This window comes from Anabrus simplex, chromosome 1, assembly GCF_040414725.1.
Source record: "Anabrus simplex isolate iqAnaSimp1 chromosome 1, ASM4041472v1, whole genome shotgun sequence".
Classification (NCBI taxonomy): Eukaryota; Metazoa; Arthropoda; class Insecta; order Orthoptera; family Tettigoniidae; genus Anabrus; species Anabrus simplex.
In genome coordinates, this window is record NC_090265.1 from 431,917,418 (window position 1) to 431,934,272 (window position 16,855).

The following is a 16,855-nucleotide window of genomic DNA, read 5'->3' on the forward strand; positions in this document are numbered from 1 at the left end:
TTCCCAAGATAGCGGTAGTTGTCTGAAATCAGCACCCGTATACTCTCTTGCTGGAATTGCACCTCCTAGCTCCTAGTATCTGTCGCGAAGTTAGGCTGTTGGGAACGAAACCCATCATCCATTGTTTGGACATGAACTCTCACACCCGAGTTTAAAAACGCGGAAGAATTTACTTCACACATCTCAGACAAACCTAGAATTGCACTTTGGAAAACATGTCAGTGTCGTTACTGGGTGGAGCCAGATGAACATCGTCTGTCTGACTATGGCAAAGAGCAGAGTGTAGGGAAATTACAATCATCCGTTTAAGGGCAGGTGTTGAATGATCTGAGGTTTTTGATGTGGTTTTACGCCAAGGGACAGCAATTGGGGCTTTGATGAATAAACTGTGCTAGTACTCACGGTATCCTTCTTGATGTTCTGAGCAGAATTGAAGTGGTGTCCAGTGTTATTGCGTTAGAACTTTCACTCTACTGTTTGTGAATTTGGTACTTGCATTTTATTTTACTACATACTCTCTAAAAATTGTTGTTTTTTGGACTGAGGTCGCTAAAGCCGTCATAGTAACAGGTTAGCAGACCTTAAACAAAATACGTTATTACAAACTGGTTAGCGTATACCGTAGTATAGAAATATTTTTCATGTTAAATACGCTGCAAATATGAAAAAAATTAAAACAACCTTAAATTCATCATATGATTTAGAGAGCATTTACCAAACAATTATTGTAATACCTTAAGCAGACTCATCCTGTTTTGCTGGATTTTTTCTCTAAAGTTTTGCTCTGCGTACTTTGTGCATATAAATATAACTATTTAATTAATTATTTTTGTATATATTTTTTATGTATCTCTGGCACAATTGAATTCATCTTGTTCATCTTTGGTTGTTTACTAGAATTCCAATGGTTGTGTTGACTGTGTTAAGTTGACATTGACTTTTAAAATCACTGATGTCGTTTCTTTGTGTTTTTTCAGATTGATCCTCGTTGGATACCAGTGGGGAGTCTGTTGTAAGGGCCAGGAGCGGGTAGTGGCTTGCTCCACTCCATGCTAACATTACGTCTCGTCTCAACCCACTTCCTAAAACAGCCTTAGAGGTGTTCTGGTCTCACGATGTGTCGCGATCGAGACATGAATCCTTGAACACACACTTACTTCCTTCGACGCAGCAATAGACGAAACATTTTCTTTACAATAGTTTCTAGACCGAACCAAAACAAGTGAAAACTTCAAGTGAATATTCGTAATTGTAGAATATTTTTTGAAGAAAAATTTGTGTGAGAATTTAATTGAAGTGATATCTGGACATATCCTAACATTTATCTGTGACGAAACCAGTAACTTATTTAAACCCAATTCATTTTTGACAAGCAACAGTTTTTATAGATCATCTGTGTTAATCATCCTATACTAGTTTGTGTGTTCGACTATTCAAAACCAATCTGTGGAATATCGCAAAGCATTGCATTGTAAGTATATAACATTCATTTATATTTATGGCATGCTTTGTAGATATTTTGTATGTGTTTAGTCTTAAGTTTGGTTACGCCTTATGGTGCACACGAGGGAACGGATTTATACGTATTAATATATTAATGAAATACCGGTACGTACATATATAGTTAGTTATTTTAATTGAAATAAGGAATCATATACAGGATATACAATTACAAAAAACACGAAAAACGATCATTTATATTTAATATCAAAGTTCAAAGAAGCTAAATATAGTAGATCTACAGTACATGAAACATAATGTTATACTTCTCATTTTAAGAACACGCTATATTTTATTCTTATCAAAACAATCGATTATAAAGTGGACTTTTGGTGCTGGAAAGTGAATCTTTTTCTATTGCCTCTGAGAACAGATATACAGCGTGATTCAGCCACCCCTTCCAATGTAGTTTTATGCAACCCACAATATTCATTCCTTTCTGAGAACATCTGCTCTGCCGGTATGCTCAGACAACACAACCGGATATCTTAGTATTTACCGCCTCAGCATGATAGGACGCCGTAAAGTTATACTCGTATTAAACACTGGAAGACATGCGTGTGCCTTCTAGATCACATGTACCTGACACGCCGGTGAAACACTAAACTGATATTGTGACCACAATAAACCTAATACTTGCTATAAGATGCCCAATGTGCCGTACGGAACCGTAGTGTAGTTGGTAAAGGCGCGGCATATAGGGCTTGCATATCAGGTGGAAGGTTCGAGTCCGGGGAGAAGATTTTAAAAAATTTGAAATATTTGCTTAATACGTACCACACGCAATGTAAGTTCTATACCCGCTTTCGTGCAAATTGTGTGTGAATGAATGTGTTTGTGGCCCTAAAAAGGGTCGATTAGTTAACAGGCCGGACACATAAAGACCAGAAATAATAGGAACACAACTGCCCTGAAAAAGTTTTATCGTATCAAGTGCTCAATGAGATATCAGTTTTGGTTTATGCATATTCGGGCCCAATGTTCAATAGATCGTCTTGCGCGCTGAAGCATTCCCGGTGTAATTGCTTGGCAGGCGTCCGTGATGAGTTTCCAGAGCTGGTTGGGGTTTACCGACGCTTGAGTGTAAACGACGTTCTTCAAATGCCCCCACAAGAAGACGTCTAAACAGCGTTAAATCCGGTGATCTGGCGGGCCAAGAAAGAGGGCCTCCCTCGTCCTATCCATTTCCCTGGCAGTTCCTCGTTCAGATGGTTACGAACGGGCAAAGTCGAATATGGTGGAGCTCCATCCTGTAGCAATCACATCGTCAAACGATCGTGCAAGGGCACATCCTCCAGCAGCAGTGAGAGTTCCTGTCGAAGCAAGTGCAGGTAGCGTCGGCCCGTCAAATGACCCTCAATGAAATAAGGTCCAATCAGGCGATTCCCAAAAATTTCACACCAAACATTTACTCCCCATCGCACTTGATGGGCCGCCTGTCGCACCCAGTGAGGATTGTCCGAACTTCAATAGCGCATGTTGTGGCGATTGACGTTCGCATTATTGTGGAAGCGCGATTCGTCCTAGGACAAGATATGCGATACGAATGCTGCATCATTGTCCAGCCTGCCTAATAGCCACCGGCAAAACTCCATTCGAGCTTCGAAATCCCGCTCATGAAGCTCTTGGTGTAGCTCGAAATGGTATGGGTGAAGTTTATGTTCATGCAGTAATCGCCAGACGGACGGCTGGCTGGTGTTCACCTGTCGTGTAGTCGCCTGTGTACTGATGTGTGAATTATTACGAGCTGCCTCCACAACGGCCTTTTCTGTTTCACCCGATGTAAAGGGCCTATCGTTGACAGGTGGTCGGTTGGAAATCGCGTCTATTGTCCTTAGGCGTTTTTCAATACGGCGGAATGTCGTAGCAGCCGGGTGTCGCCTGTCGGGATACCGTTTCTGGTACAGGCGTGATGCATCGCACGCATTTTGACTTGCTTCCCCATAAATGAGGAGCATGCCAACGTATTTCTGCGTGGCAAACATGCCGAATGACAGCAGAGATTACATTGGAGTATGCGCAGGGCACAACATGAAGAACAGCGTCATTCTACTGTTTGAATGTGGCACACGTGGGCCTATGTTTACGTATTCAAACATCATACCGGTGCAAAAATATTTGAACGATGCAGGATTCGAACCGCCGCTGGCACATTTCGTCGATTGATAGGCGAACGCCTAACCACATCAGCTACGCTGCACTGCTGGAATATTTTGGTAGTACGACAAGAGCAGAGTACATACGCCATCCCGTTCGGTGTTTAAGACATTGATTACTGTACTGTTACCTAGTTTTACACATTTATTCCCCTCTTCTTTACACCCGGTCACGAGGCACGACACATTAACATAGTTACATGGTAAAAGGACGTTGCTACATGATTTCAAGGCGTCATGTTTTGCGAACGGATGATATGACATTTCGCCAGGGTTCAGAATTGTGTGCAAAATGCGCTCACTGGACATTAATACCATACAGTACGCCTGCAAGGGAATAGCACCCCTATAACCATGTGTACGTTCGTTGGGCTGCAGCAAGTCAGAGCTCCAAAATACCATAGTCTAGCCTCGCAGAGGCAATCAGTTTATTTTGATACCCTGAAATTACACGTGGCAACTCATTGGGCGACCTCACTTTAGAGTGTTCATACACGGCTGCCCCATGTTGGGCACACAATAAGATTGCTCCACAATAAGATTGAGCGCTGTTCCTAAGAGGAACCAAAACGAAGAAACGATTACAGAATCAACAGGGGCTTGAGTGCCCATACTACATGGCCTAAATAGTAAAAAGAAAACGCTGCACATAACCGGCCAAAAACAAAGGGCAAGGAGGCGAATTACCTGCACCCTTATAGAAATTCCTTAAAACCTAAGTGGGCTTATGGCCTAATGATATAGAGGCTAATCCTATCCTACAGGGGGTGACTAAAAGAGGAACACTTAAAGCCGCAACAAGGTTTACAAAATTTGGAAAGGGCGAGTTGGTCGTGCGGTTAGAGGCGCGCAGTTGTGAACTTGCATCCGGGAGATAGTGGGTTCGAACCCCACTGTCAGCATCCCTGAAGATGGTTTTCCGTGATTTTCTCTTTTTACACCAGGCAAATTCTGGGGCTGTACCTTAGTGAAGGCCACTTCCTTCCTATTCCTAGGCCTTTCTTATCCCATCGTCGCCATAAGACTTATCTGTGTCGGTGCGACGTAAAGCCCCTAGCAAAAAAAAAAAATAGTGTTCTCAGACTTTGCCGATAATCCTACATTGAAACCACCAGTTTACAAAATTACATTAAAAGAAAAACGGCTTAAATATTCCCCTAAATTACCCGTAGGAGCTGTCACATGGTTAGGTAAATTCTGGCATTACCTTATGTCGTTGGATGTTCTTCTAGCAGGCCTTGCCCCTTCATCCTGGGCTTCCGTCAAATCGCACTCCCAAGCACTGGAGCAATTCTGACAAGACAGCACCTAGACCTAGGGAAGGTTGTTGTTCCCCTCCCCGAATGGGAGGGGCGGGCCACCTAGAAGGTAACGCCTTCTCTCTGGCGAGGAGATTTGGCGGGTTGGAGGATTTATAGAGTTGGAAGAGGGGAGAAGGAGGTTTGCATCGGTGAAGGAGCTGGGAGGGGTCCCGACCTCTTGACTAACTGCTTTTATTGATTTTCCAATTTTGTACATTTGGATTTCGATTTAAATTGTTGAGTGTTTTTATATTTGGCTTTGTACGATTCCCATATAGATTTTACTGTTGATTTTGCGGTTTATAATTGAAAATATATCAATGACCCCCCCTTTTATTCATAACTTTGTTGGGGGTTATTAGGATATTTACAATATATATTTACATTTTTTTGTGGTATCATCATCATCATCATCATCAGCTGTTTACCCTCCAGGGTCGGCTTTTCCCTCGGACACAGCGAGGGATCCCACCTCTACCGCCTCAAGGGCAGTGTCCTGGAGCTTCAGACTCTTGGTCGGGGATACAACTGGGGAGAATGACCAGTACCTCGCCCAGGCGGCCTCACCTGCTATGCTGAACAGGGGCCTTGTGGAGGGATGGGAAGATTGGAAGGGATAGGGAAGGAAGCGGCCGTGGCCTTATGTTAGGTACCATCCCGGCATTCGCCTGGAGGAGAAGTGGAAAACCACGGAAAACCACTTCCAGGATGGCTGAGGTGGGAATCGAACCCACCTCTACTCAGTTGACCTCCCGAGGCTGAGTGGACCCCGTTCCAGCCCTCATACCACTTTTCAAATTTCGTGGCAGAGCCGGGAATCGAACCCGGACCTCCGGGGGTGGCAGCTAATCACGCTAACCACTACACCACAGAGGCGGACTTTTGTGGTATACATAGGTTATTTACATTATTTACATAGGTTTTGCTTTATATCATTTTACAGTATTTGCAGTTGTTTACGCGTTATTTACAATGTAGGTATATATATGGTTTTGCTTTGTCTTATGTGTTGTTTACAATATACATGGTTTTGCTTTGTGTCTATTACAGTTTTGCTTTGTGTCTATTACATTATTTACAGTTGGTTATATATATTATTTAGGGGCTTCCCCGCCGAGGCGGTAAAGGCGTGCTCGGTTCGCCCGGAAGGACGTGGGTTCGAATCCCCGTCAGGAAGTCGTAAAATTTAAGAAACGAGATTTCCACTTCCGGAGGTGTACATGGCCCTGAGGTTCACTCAGCCTACACCAAAAATGAGTATTAGGTTAATTCCTGGGGGCAAAGGCGGCCGGGCGTAGAGTTAACCACTCTACCCCATCAAGTGCCGAGGTTACGGATAGTGGAAGCCTTTACCTTCCACCCTTCCAAGAGCCTTCATGGTCTGTACGGAGATAACTTTGCTTTATATATATTATTTACAAATTTACTGAGTATTTACAAATAATTCTTACACTTTAATTTCTATTCTTTTGTCTTGAATTGTTGATGATGTACCCTAAAGACAGCACGAAGGACCCAGCTATTATAGTGCCGTATGGGGAAGCTCCCAGAACAATTTGCCGATTGGCTGCATTCCTGTACACACCCACGGATTTAATTGGCTATAGAATATATTTCCAAGCATCTAATAGGTAGATTAACCAGCTGAAGTGTTGACAACTTTGGTACATTAGAAAAAAACAATCCTCAGAAAAATGTTTACCAACTCCTAAACATTACTCTATCAAATAGTTAGTTTTTAGTCCGGCAGAAGGAACAAACAGATCGATGGTAGAGCCATCTACCTATACACTGTATATTTATATATTTATGACCCATGTCTGTAACAGAGTTGCACTCCAATTACAACAGACATTACAAAATATTGTACAATAATATATGTTTGCAAAACAGAAAAAGATGACGAAAAATTACTACGAAATTCTTGGTAGTTTACAAGTTGAAGTCAATTGACATAGATGGCCGTAGAGAAGACGCGCAGTTTAAATAGCCGGGGAGGGTGTACCCTGGTAAATTTTCTTCTTCTTCTTCTTCTTCTTCTCATTATTATTATTATTATTATTATTATTATTATTATTATTATTATTATTATTATTATGGAGGTGCACATTATCGCAGTAGAGTACCCACTCTATTCATAACCAGGGTGCATCGGGTTCGAATCCTAGCGATTTCGGTTCTTTGATTTGACGCCATTTAGATTGTTGCTTGTCAGTTTCGACATTCCGTTTTACTCCACCAGGTGACAAAGATCTGTAGCTGAGTTTTAATTAATTTATAATTCGTGACGCCACGTGAATTTTGAGATTAAAATCTTAACCCAGGATAGACATGAATTCGACCCTCAGCCTTCTGGATGTGAAGCTAACAGTTAAGCCACTGTATCACTCTCGTAGCTACTAGAGGGATCTGTTGTAAAGGAAAAAGAAATGAGAATTTTGGTCTTCATTATTAACTGTAGAAACTAGGGGTCCTCTCAGCTGAAGCCATAAAGGCATGCTCGGTTGGGTGGGAACGTCATGTTGTCGATTTCCTTCAGGAACGAGATCACTACATGTATAGAGGAGCGTGACCCTGGATTTATCGCAGCCTACAACAGAAATGAGTACCATGTTAATTTCTGGAGTCAAAAGCGTCCAGGTACAAAGATGACAATTGTATTGCTCTTTGTAGCGAAGTTACTTCTATGGCATCAACGGAGGTGGAACTTCCCTGAAATATACTATCACCGCATTTCCTGATTTTTTGTTGGTGTCCGACTCGTTGGGTGAATGGTCAGCGTACTGGCCTTCGGTTCAGAGGGTCTAGGGTTCGATTCCCGGCCGGGTGGGGGATTTTAACCTTAATTGGTTAATTCCAGTGGCTTGAGGGCTGGGTGTGTGTGGCGTATTTTACATTAGAATTCATCCTAGGTAGGGCCCTCATCTTCACACACATGCAGGTCGCGTAATAGACCGTCTACAAGGAAAAGACCTGCACCAGGCCTCTCCGGAGGCCATACGCCATTATTATTATTTCTTTGTTGGTAGGCAGGCAAAGGAAATTCCTTTATTGTGTCCAAACAGGTTTTTATTAGTGTGTATGAATAATTGACGGAAGCTGAGCTCATATTATTGTTATTATGATTATTATTATTATTATTATTATTATTATTATTATTATTACAAGTTGCTTTAGGTCGCACAGACACAGATAGGTCTTATGACGACGATAGGATAGGATAGGAAGTGGTCTTCATTAATTAACAGCCAAAGCATTTGCCTGGTGTGAAAATAGGAAACCACGAAAACCATCTTCAGGTCTGCCAACAATGGGGTTCGAACCCACTATCTCCCGAATGCAAGCTCACCGCTACGTGACGCAAACCGCTCATCCACTCGCTTATTATTATTATTATTATTATTATTATTATTATTATTATTATTATTACTATTATTATTATTATCATCTTCCGATATTGCTGTCTTGAAGTATTCCACGATTCTCTTTGGTATGACCACTAAAGAAGATGAATATAATCACGTGTACTGGTGTTTCTGTGAAATGCAGGGTCCATGTGGTCACATACAGTACGTGTGCTGATATAACTATGAAAGAAATATATACAATGGCTTTGACCTTGCAGCACAGTACGTTGCGCTCGGTAATGGCTAGCTATCATGTATGATTTACGAAGGCTGAGGACATTACTACCAAAATGATGTTTGTAATCATTATAGTGTAAATAAGGTATGGACGTTCGGAGTATTTTGCTTGTACTTATATTATTCTCGAGTAATCTAATTATTCGTTAGGTTTTCACTACACCGTTTTAAAGTTGAGCAAATTACACCTGACTGAAGCATCAGCTACAGACTTCCGGGACAGGCATTTTTAAGTAGTGTTAGAAAGCTGCTGCAATTTTGGAAATAGACATTGTACTTTTGAAGTTCCAATTCCAGAAGTCTCTTACTTCGATGATCGTATTCACGGTAGGATGTGCTCCAATGAAGTACCCGTAATTTGTTTAACTGTTTAATAGTGCAGTCAATTCTGTGTCTACGTAATGGACGTCTACTTTCAAGAGTTTCAGATTATGATGATGATTACGATGATAATGATAATGGAATCTCTCCTTAGCGGAATGGCAGCGTCGTGGGTTCAGAGGGTCTCAGAGGCGATACGCGGCCTAGTCGTTGATTTTAGCGCGTATGGTTAACTGCTCTGTCTCGAAGACTGGTTGTTCGTGTTTTTGTCAATACGCCCCGCTTCATGTACACAAAGCACACCACCAACATACTACCAACCACATCAGAGTGGTGGTGGTGGTGACTATTGTTTTCAGAGGAAGTACAACTAGTTAACAATCCTCTGTATGACACCAATCAGAGGGAGAAATGGAAGGGATAGGCCAGAGAAAGACAAGGGCCACGAAGGGCCTGAAAATGAAAGACTCCTTAGGCCTCGAATGCTCTAATACCGTCGGGATCAGAAATGCTCAAGAGTTGACCAAGGTAGGTCGGATAGGATATATGAAATTGAGGAGCCTGGCACAAGTAAGTGGAAGCAATAATAATAATAATAATAATAATAATAATAATAATAATAATAATAATAATAATAATTGTACCGGGCGGTACACCTCCGCGCCGCTAATTCAAACATTGCGCCAGTTGAAACTCCTCTATTGGAGGAAGCCTGAACTTTAACAACCACATTAATTCTAAGATTTCTCAGAAGATGTCCCTACTGTAAATTTTGAAGTGTTCTGAACTATGTCAGTTTCGATTCGTTTTTGTTTTCTCTGTAGCAAGAAGTGTGAACATTCTCTTCTAGATGGCACCACTTAAGAACTACAATTGTGCACCCTAGTGCGAAGTGAAGGAACCTTTTTTTTTTTTTTTGAAGAAATTTTGTAGTCATAAGTTTGTTCTTTGTTAAATTTCTTTCTGTCATTGTTTGAGTTGGCAATGTTAATCCGTTCGTTCCGCCAGTTTTGAAATTAACCAATCCCGAATTTCTTAAATTCATTTTCGACCAATCGGGGCTTTCTTCCCCCAACCTGCTCTGTAACTGTGTTCGGTAACCAATAAAATTTTGTGGGCGGGTTGTAATCATTCATGAAACGTCTCGAATCTTCCACGAGGATATATAAACTGCTGATTTTCTGGTCTCGGGGCCACTGCAGTAACATCTTTCCTAGTGTGATTATATAGCAGGGGGCGGGAAGCGCCCCTTTCTTCGGACGGCAGTTCATCCATCAGGTAATGGCCTTTTAATAACTTCTTTGTTTGCTAGCTCAGCAGTTTAACCCTCGGGGCAGGTTCGAAACTTTTATCATGTAACCTTCCTTTAAAATGTAAAAGACACTTGGTATAAAGTTCTGTCTCTTTAACTACAAATTGGGATAGAGAGTGCCTTACCCTCTCGAGCTCCCACTCATATTGTTTTGAGGTGACTACATTTTTATAACAGTTTCCCATCTCTTCGTAATGTAATAAAGTTTTATTTCGTGTCACCTCCGTAGTATGGGATTAGCCCTTGCATAAGTGGCCTAGGGCCAAATTAGGTTTTAATAAAGTGTATTAGGAGTGCTGAGTACGCCTCCATTCAAGTTGGTAATTTGGGGCCATGTCATTGTCCTGTTTCTTTACTGAATAGGCCTCAGTAGGTTGAGGATTTTTACCCCTGTTTTTATGTGTCCGGAGAACAGCTTGAAGGTGGAGTTTGGTGTGGCCGTTGATGGGCTTGAACTTTGAGAGCGGGTTGCTCTTTCTTAAATTTGGGTTCTGTGTGCCTCGAGGAGGCTTTACTGGGTAATTGGGAGCTAGTGCTCCTTGGTATGATTGGGGTTTTCTGCCCCTTTGTTGAACCTTATACATAAGTAAAGTTGGGCTAATTGCTCAAGAATTGTGAATCTGGGGCTCGAAGCCCAAAATCCATTAATAAACTGTAATTGTACCTTCTTTACATGTTGATATACAACTGAGTTCCTGTTATACTTGTTATTTCTTGATCTCGAAAAGAAAATATAACCTTTGTTAAATTTTAAATTAACTTTAATTTCGTAAGTTGAGACCTGTTCATCCCAGCACCTTCTTTCACCTCTAACTACCACTGATAACTCCGTAACAATAATAATAATAATAATAATAATAATAATAATAATAATAATAATAATAATAATGTTATTTGCTTTACGTCCCACTAACTACGTTTACGGTCTTCGGAGACGCCGAGGTGCCGGAATTTAGTCCCGCAGGAGTTCTTTTACGTGCCAGTAAATCTACCGACACGAGGCTGTCGTATTTGAGCACCTTCAAATACCACCGGACTGAGCCAGGATCGAACCTGCCAAGTTCCAAAATATATTTCTGAGTGGCAAAATATGCGCCCAATAACTTCACGGAGCAGAGATCAACGATGATAAGCCCAGCGCTTTAACCGTCTGAGCCACTCAGCCCGGCAGTGGAAGCAATGCAGGACTCAGATAAGGGCCCCGTGGTCGTCAACCCACGCTCCCTTTTAGACGCCTCATATGACAGGCAGGGGATACCGTGGGTGTTATTGTTACGCCCCCACTCACAGGGGGAAACCACGTCAGAAACACACAGTGAATATATCGCTGCACATAGGGTTGTTATAAAGCAGAGCTAAGTTTTCACATGCGACACGGTCGCAGGAGTTCTTTTTACGTGCCGGTAAATCACCGACACGGGGCTGATGTGTTTGAGCACGTTCAAATACCACCGGACTGAGCCAGGATCTAACCTGCTAACTTGGGCTCGTAATGCCAGAGACTTAACCTTCTGAGCCACTCAGCCTGGTCGTCGTCACGAAAAACATTCTGAAACTCGTTATTTCGCATTTAAAGGTGATTAAGTGTGAGTGACTTATCGTTGACCTGTGATGATGCATTTACTTTGAGTAGTTTTTTACTGTGAGAACAATACTCAGAAGACGCTTGAAACGACACGGTATGTTTCCTGAATATCCATTACTGAAGAAAGAAAATTCAACCTATATTTTGGATTTATTGCTAAATTCCGGCAATCTGAAAGGATTTCAAGCACACATTAGCATAAAGCTTGTGAAGAATCACGTAACTTGAAAATACTTTGCACCCTCTATATGCATAAACTTGTAATTTTAATACGATTAAAATATTTAATTGTTAAGTTTGTAGCAGAAGAACGTGATCATTGTTTACACACTAACGTCTTTAAAATTGCCAAACCTGGATACGTGAAGTCTTTCCTCGCCCGATAAAATCAAATTTAAGTATTTTACCATATTCTCTGTGTTACAGGAGGCAAGTCCACGTAGGACTAGCATTTCTGCACATCGTGTTTGCCAAGCACATGTTCGAGCAATATAAATAAACCTGACATCACTCTTTCTGATCTGTTTTGGTGCCAAACGTTGAGTTAAATGGGTTCATGGTCTTGTTGAGGAATTTTGGCTTGAATTTTGTTGAAACAGAGCTTTATTTTACGAGTCATATTTCTGTTCCAAAAGATATTTCTGAGTGGCAAAATATGCGCCCAATAACTCCACGGAGCTGAGATCAACGGTGATAGCGTGCTCACAGAAAATCTTAATTTGTGCGAATGTGAAGTAGTTATTTCTGAATTAAGAGGTTAGTTGTTCATCATACACAGATGCAGTACTTCAAATGTACTCCATTGAAGAGATGAAATGAGCATGCAGAAGAAGTTAATGTTGGAATACCAGAGTGCAGCGTGTAAAATATGATGAGCATACAAATATATGATTGATCGACTGGGTAGCGCAGTTGTTCGTTTTCTTTGCTTAAATGCAAGTGGTATGTGACAGTGTATTTGACACATTAAACAAGAAATTTCCCGCACCCTGATGCGTCTTAGAACAGTCTTTGTATTATAAAATTATCATCAAATTGTGAACATCCTTGGGAGTTTCTGTACTGGCTTGAGTAGCTATATAAACCCAATATTACGTGAATGGCTGATGACAGTAAAGATGTAGAGCCCAGTTCAAGTGTGGTGAGTTCTGGAACTCAGTTCCATGCCTGGTAGATGGACCCAAGACCAATTCGTGCAGTTAACAGAATTAGGACTGAATCACGTTGTGGAAAACAGGATATTCTGCTTCTGGAATCGTTGAGGAGTATGTGAATTGTAACATTGCTAGGGAAGGTTAGAAAATGAAAAGAGATTTGATGGGCTTACTCAATTCCAGATACCATAGATGGACGATTGAACGTAACGTTCTGGTAGACCGGAGGCCCTTAGCAACCACTACCCGCGTCACCTCAAACCATGGATTTTGAATATTCAAACATCTATGCTTCTTTGTAATGACTGTGGAGCAAGCCTGCGGTAGTAACTATTATGGTTGGAGGGAAGTGCGGTCATTACTGAAGTCCCGGTTCTGTCTAGGAATGAGTATGGCCAATAGGGGCTTGGAGATTGGCAACTTTGCAACATATTTTTCATTCCATACAAATTGAACCCTCTCTAGGCGTTTGGTTGAAGTGAAAAGAATGTCATTCATGTCTGCCGTTCGTAGCAATTGCGTATTAGGAAAGCCTTTGTATTGATAACTTTTTATCGATCTGTTTACAGAAGTAGTAAAATATAGTACTCTAGGTTTTGAATACACCCTGTAGCCTACCGTTCTACTTTACTGTCGTCTACTGTGTAAAAATATAGTAATGATCTGTGATAAAGCGCTTTTTTTCCTCTTCATTATTTGTATTGGAAATACAAGCCTTTTAGCAAGTGTGAAAAGTGTACAAGAATTTTGTTTTCAATTTTGTTTTACGTCGCGCAGATAGGTCTTATGGCGACGGTGGGATAGGAAACGGCTGTGGCCTTAATTAAGGTACATCCCCAGCATTTGCCTGGTGTGAAAATGGGAAACGACGGTAAACGATCTTCAGGGCTGCCGACAGAGGGAAGCCACTATCTCTCGCATGCAAGTTCATAGCTGCGCGACGCTAACCGCACGGCCAACTCGTTCGGTGAAAAGAAAATTGTAGGAAATGTTATGATCTCTTTGGCGCCGATCTATCTGCTATTTAACTTTATGGAAATTATAGCTGGCTTTGTTTTACAAGTGACATTTGCTTGCTTGCTGACTGACTGAATTCTCGGCGCTCCAACCCATGCAGGACATTGGCTTCTCTGACAATTGTAGACCAACCCTCACGATCTTCAGCACGCGTTCTTCCTCTTCTTGTTCCCATCTTTCTTAAATCCTCCTCGACATCATCCAGCCACCTTTTTCGAGGTCTTCCTTCTCATCTTCTGCCTCCTGGATTTCCGTTGTAGATTATCTTGACAGAGATATCATCTGGCATTGTTTCTACATGTCCTAACCACCTCAATCTGTTGCTTTTTATTTCAGGTACAATATTTGAATACCCATAAGAGTTCTTCCAGTTCTCTGTTTTTCTGTATTCAACACTGTTATTCTTCATTCACTAGGCCGAAAATATTTCTGCCATCTCTTCAACAGTTCTTTATCTGCTCTGGTCCTTGTTCATGTTTCAAAATCAAAGTTATTACTGGTCGTAGTACTGTCCAATAAACTGTTTGCTTCAATGTTCTACTGATGCTGCGTGATTTGAGCACTGTAACCCCTATTGCCTGCTGCAATCCTTACTTTTATTTCCTCTTTCATGTCGGTATGTTTTGTCACCAACACTAACCTCTCGTAGTTGACCCCATTCAATTTATAAGTTTATCCTCGTAGATGTGAATGAATACTGAATTTTGGCGTTATTAACTCTTAAGTCCCATTTCTAATCTGTCCAGTCCTTCCACTAGGTTTTTCAATCTTCCAGAAAGCATATGAACGTCATCAGGATATACTAGATTCTGCGTTAAACGGTTAGAGTACCGCCTGGGTTACTGCCTCCACCTTTCTCATCACACGCACCAAAACCGCGTTGAAGAGCAGAGTGCATAGCACATCCCCTTGTCGCAGACCTTGGCTTACTTCAATTTTTTCCCCGTATAATTTCCTTTTATTTTAACCATATAGTTTGTACTCCTGAGGGTTATTTGCACTAGTCGTCAATTTAGCTGCGAATTGCGTGTTCATCATTGTTTGATACAGTTTCCTGCTTTTCACACTATCATTATCCTGCCGGAAATCCACAAAAAGCTGGTATATATCCTTATTACATTGATAGCATCTATATTATTTGCCTGACAGTGAAGATGTGGTGTGTCGTTCTATCCTGTCGAATGCACTCTGGTAATCTCCTAGATCTCCTAGTATATGCTTAACCACTGGAGTGAGTCTCATAACAACACCTTGGTTAATACCTTTTAAACCACACTAAGCAAAGATATACCCCTATAATTTTCACAATTGGCTTTGTCTTTCTTATTAATTGGACAAATATTCGCTTAAGCTCCAAAGCTCCGGCATTTATTCTGCTTCCCACACTTCCACAATCAACTGTTCGCCCCCATATTTAATCATCTCAGCTGAAATATGATCACTTCTGGAGCCTTATTATTCTTCAAGAACCTACTTAACTGCCGTCTTCACTTCTCGCATGGATTGTGCAGGTACTGGTTTTAAATCTACGCTAGGATCCTGCCAAGGCTCTCCATCCTCTTCGTCTCGTTCCTGTGTCACTGTCTTTGCAACAACATTCAGCAGTTCACTGAAATATTCAGCCCATCGGTCAAGAATCTGGTCTCTTTCACCAATTATATTTCCTTTCTTATCTCTACAAAACATACTGCGTGGTTGAAAACCTTTCTGTAAGTCCTTTATTCTTCCATAGAAGTTTCGTACTTCTTATCTGTCATGTTGTTCCTCCAGGTCCATAATCTACTTCCTTTCTGCTTCTGTTTTATTTATTCTACAAAAAGTCGGTCTGCTTCTTTTTTTCCTTGATAAATTCCTTTAGATGGATTATTGTTTTTCTGCTAAACATTTCATTCCTTGCCTCACTTCTCTCCTCAGTTGTTCTTCTATTGTACATTCTTCATCAAATCACCCTTGTCTTGCAGTCTTTTCGCCCACATTAATACTCCATCAGCAGTTTTCTGAAAAGTATCCCTCATTAAACATCAACTACTGCCCGGTTTTTTCGTTTAGCCTCAAATTTCTTCTCCAGCCTGGATTCGTAATGTTGGACTGTTTCCTTATCTTATTACTATTCTGAGACCAAATGTCTCCTTGGAGATGTCTCTCTCTTGGCAGCTCTATGGATTGCAATACGTTGCTTGTATTTCACTCTATCATAAAAATGGTCCGTATCTAAGAAAGCTCCTCTATAATTATCAACTTGCAGGATAACACATGCGTATCTCCTGTCGATTACTACATAGTCTATTTGATTCAAGGTGCTACCATCTGGTGAACACCAAGTGGATTTCCTGATAGTCTTCCTCTGAACGTATGAACTCTTTCACCACCACCGAGTTTCTCATGGCAAAATCAGCCAGTTCCTGTCCAGTATTATTTGACACATCATGCGAGCTTTTCTTCCCAGCTGTCTCCCTATAAGCTTCTTCTTTGCCCACCTTAGCATTGAAATTTCCAAATATGATTCTTACATTTTGTTTTGGGATGCATTCCATTTCCTGTTCCATTTTTTTCATCCTTAGCATCTTGTGTAGGTGCATAAAACACACACAGAGGTGATATTGAAAACATGGGCCTTTGTCCTCAGAGCAAATATTATTTTATTTACAGGCTTAAAATTCAAGACCACTGTGCCACCTGTTGTAGCTCCAGCTCCTCTATGCAGAATTGTATATTTACCACGTATAAGAACACCCTTTCCTTTCCATCTGACTTCCTGAATCGCTGCCATATTCCAATGTTGTATATCTCAATTTCTGTTGCAGACCGTTTAGAACTCCTGGTTTATTCAAGGTTCGTACATTCCAAGTTACTATGTACATATAT

General features: G+C 41.2%; 1 protein-coding gene across 3 annotated transcripts in view; it reads left to right on the forward strand.

Annotated features, from left to right (window-relative positions):
* LOC136856907 (protein FAM13A) overlaps window positions 1-16,855 on the forward strand; it is an 856,533-nt gene that overhangs the window by 435,828 nt on the left and 403,850 nt on the right. For all 3 annotated transcript variants that reach the window (XM_067135141.2, XM_067135143.2, XM_067135142.2), the window contains one exon: window positions 978-1,471. The gene's annotated coding sequence lies outside the window, so the exon portion shown is untranslated. The remainder of the gene's footprint in view (window positions 1-977; window positions 1,472-16,855) is intronic.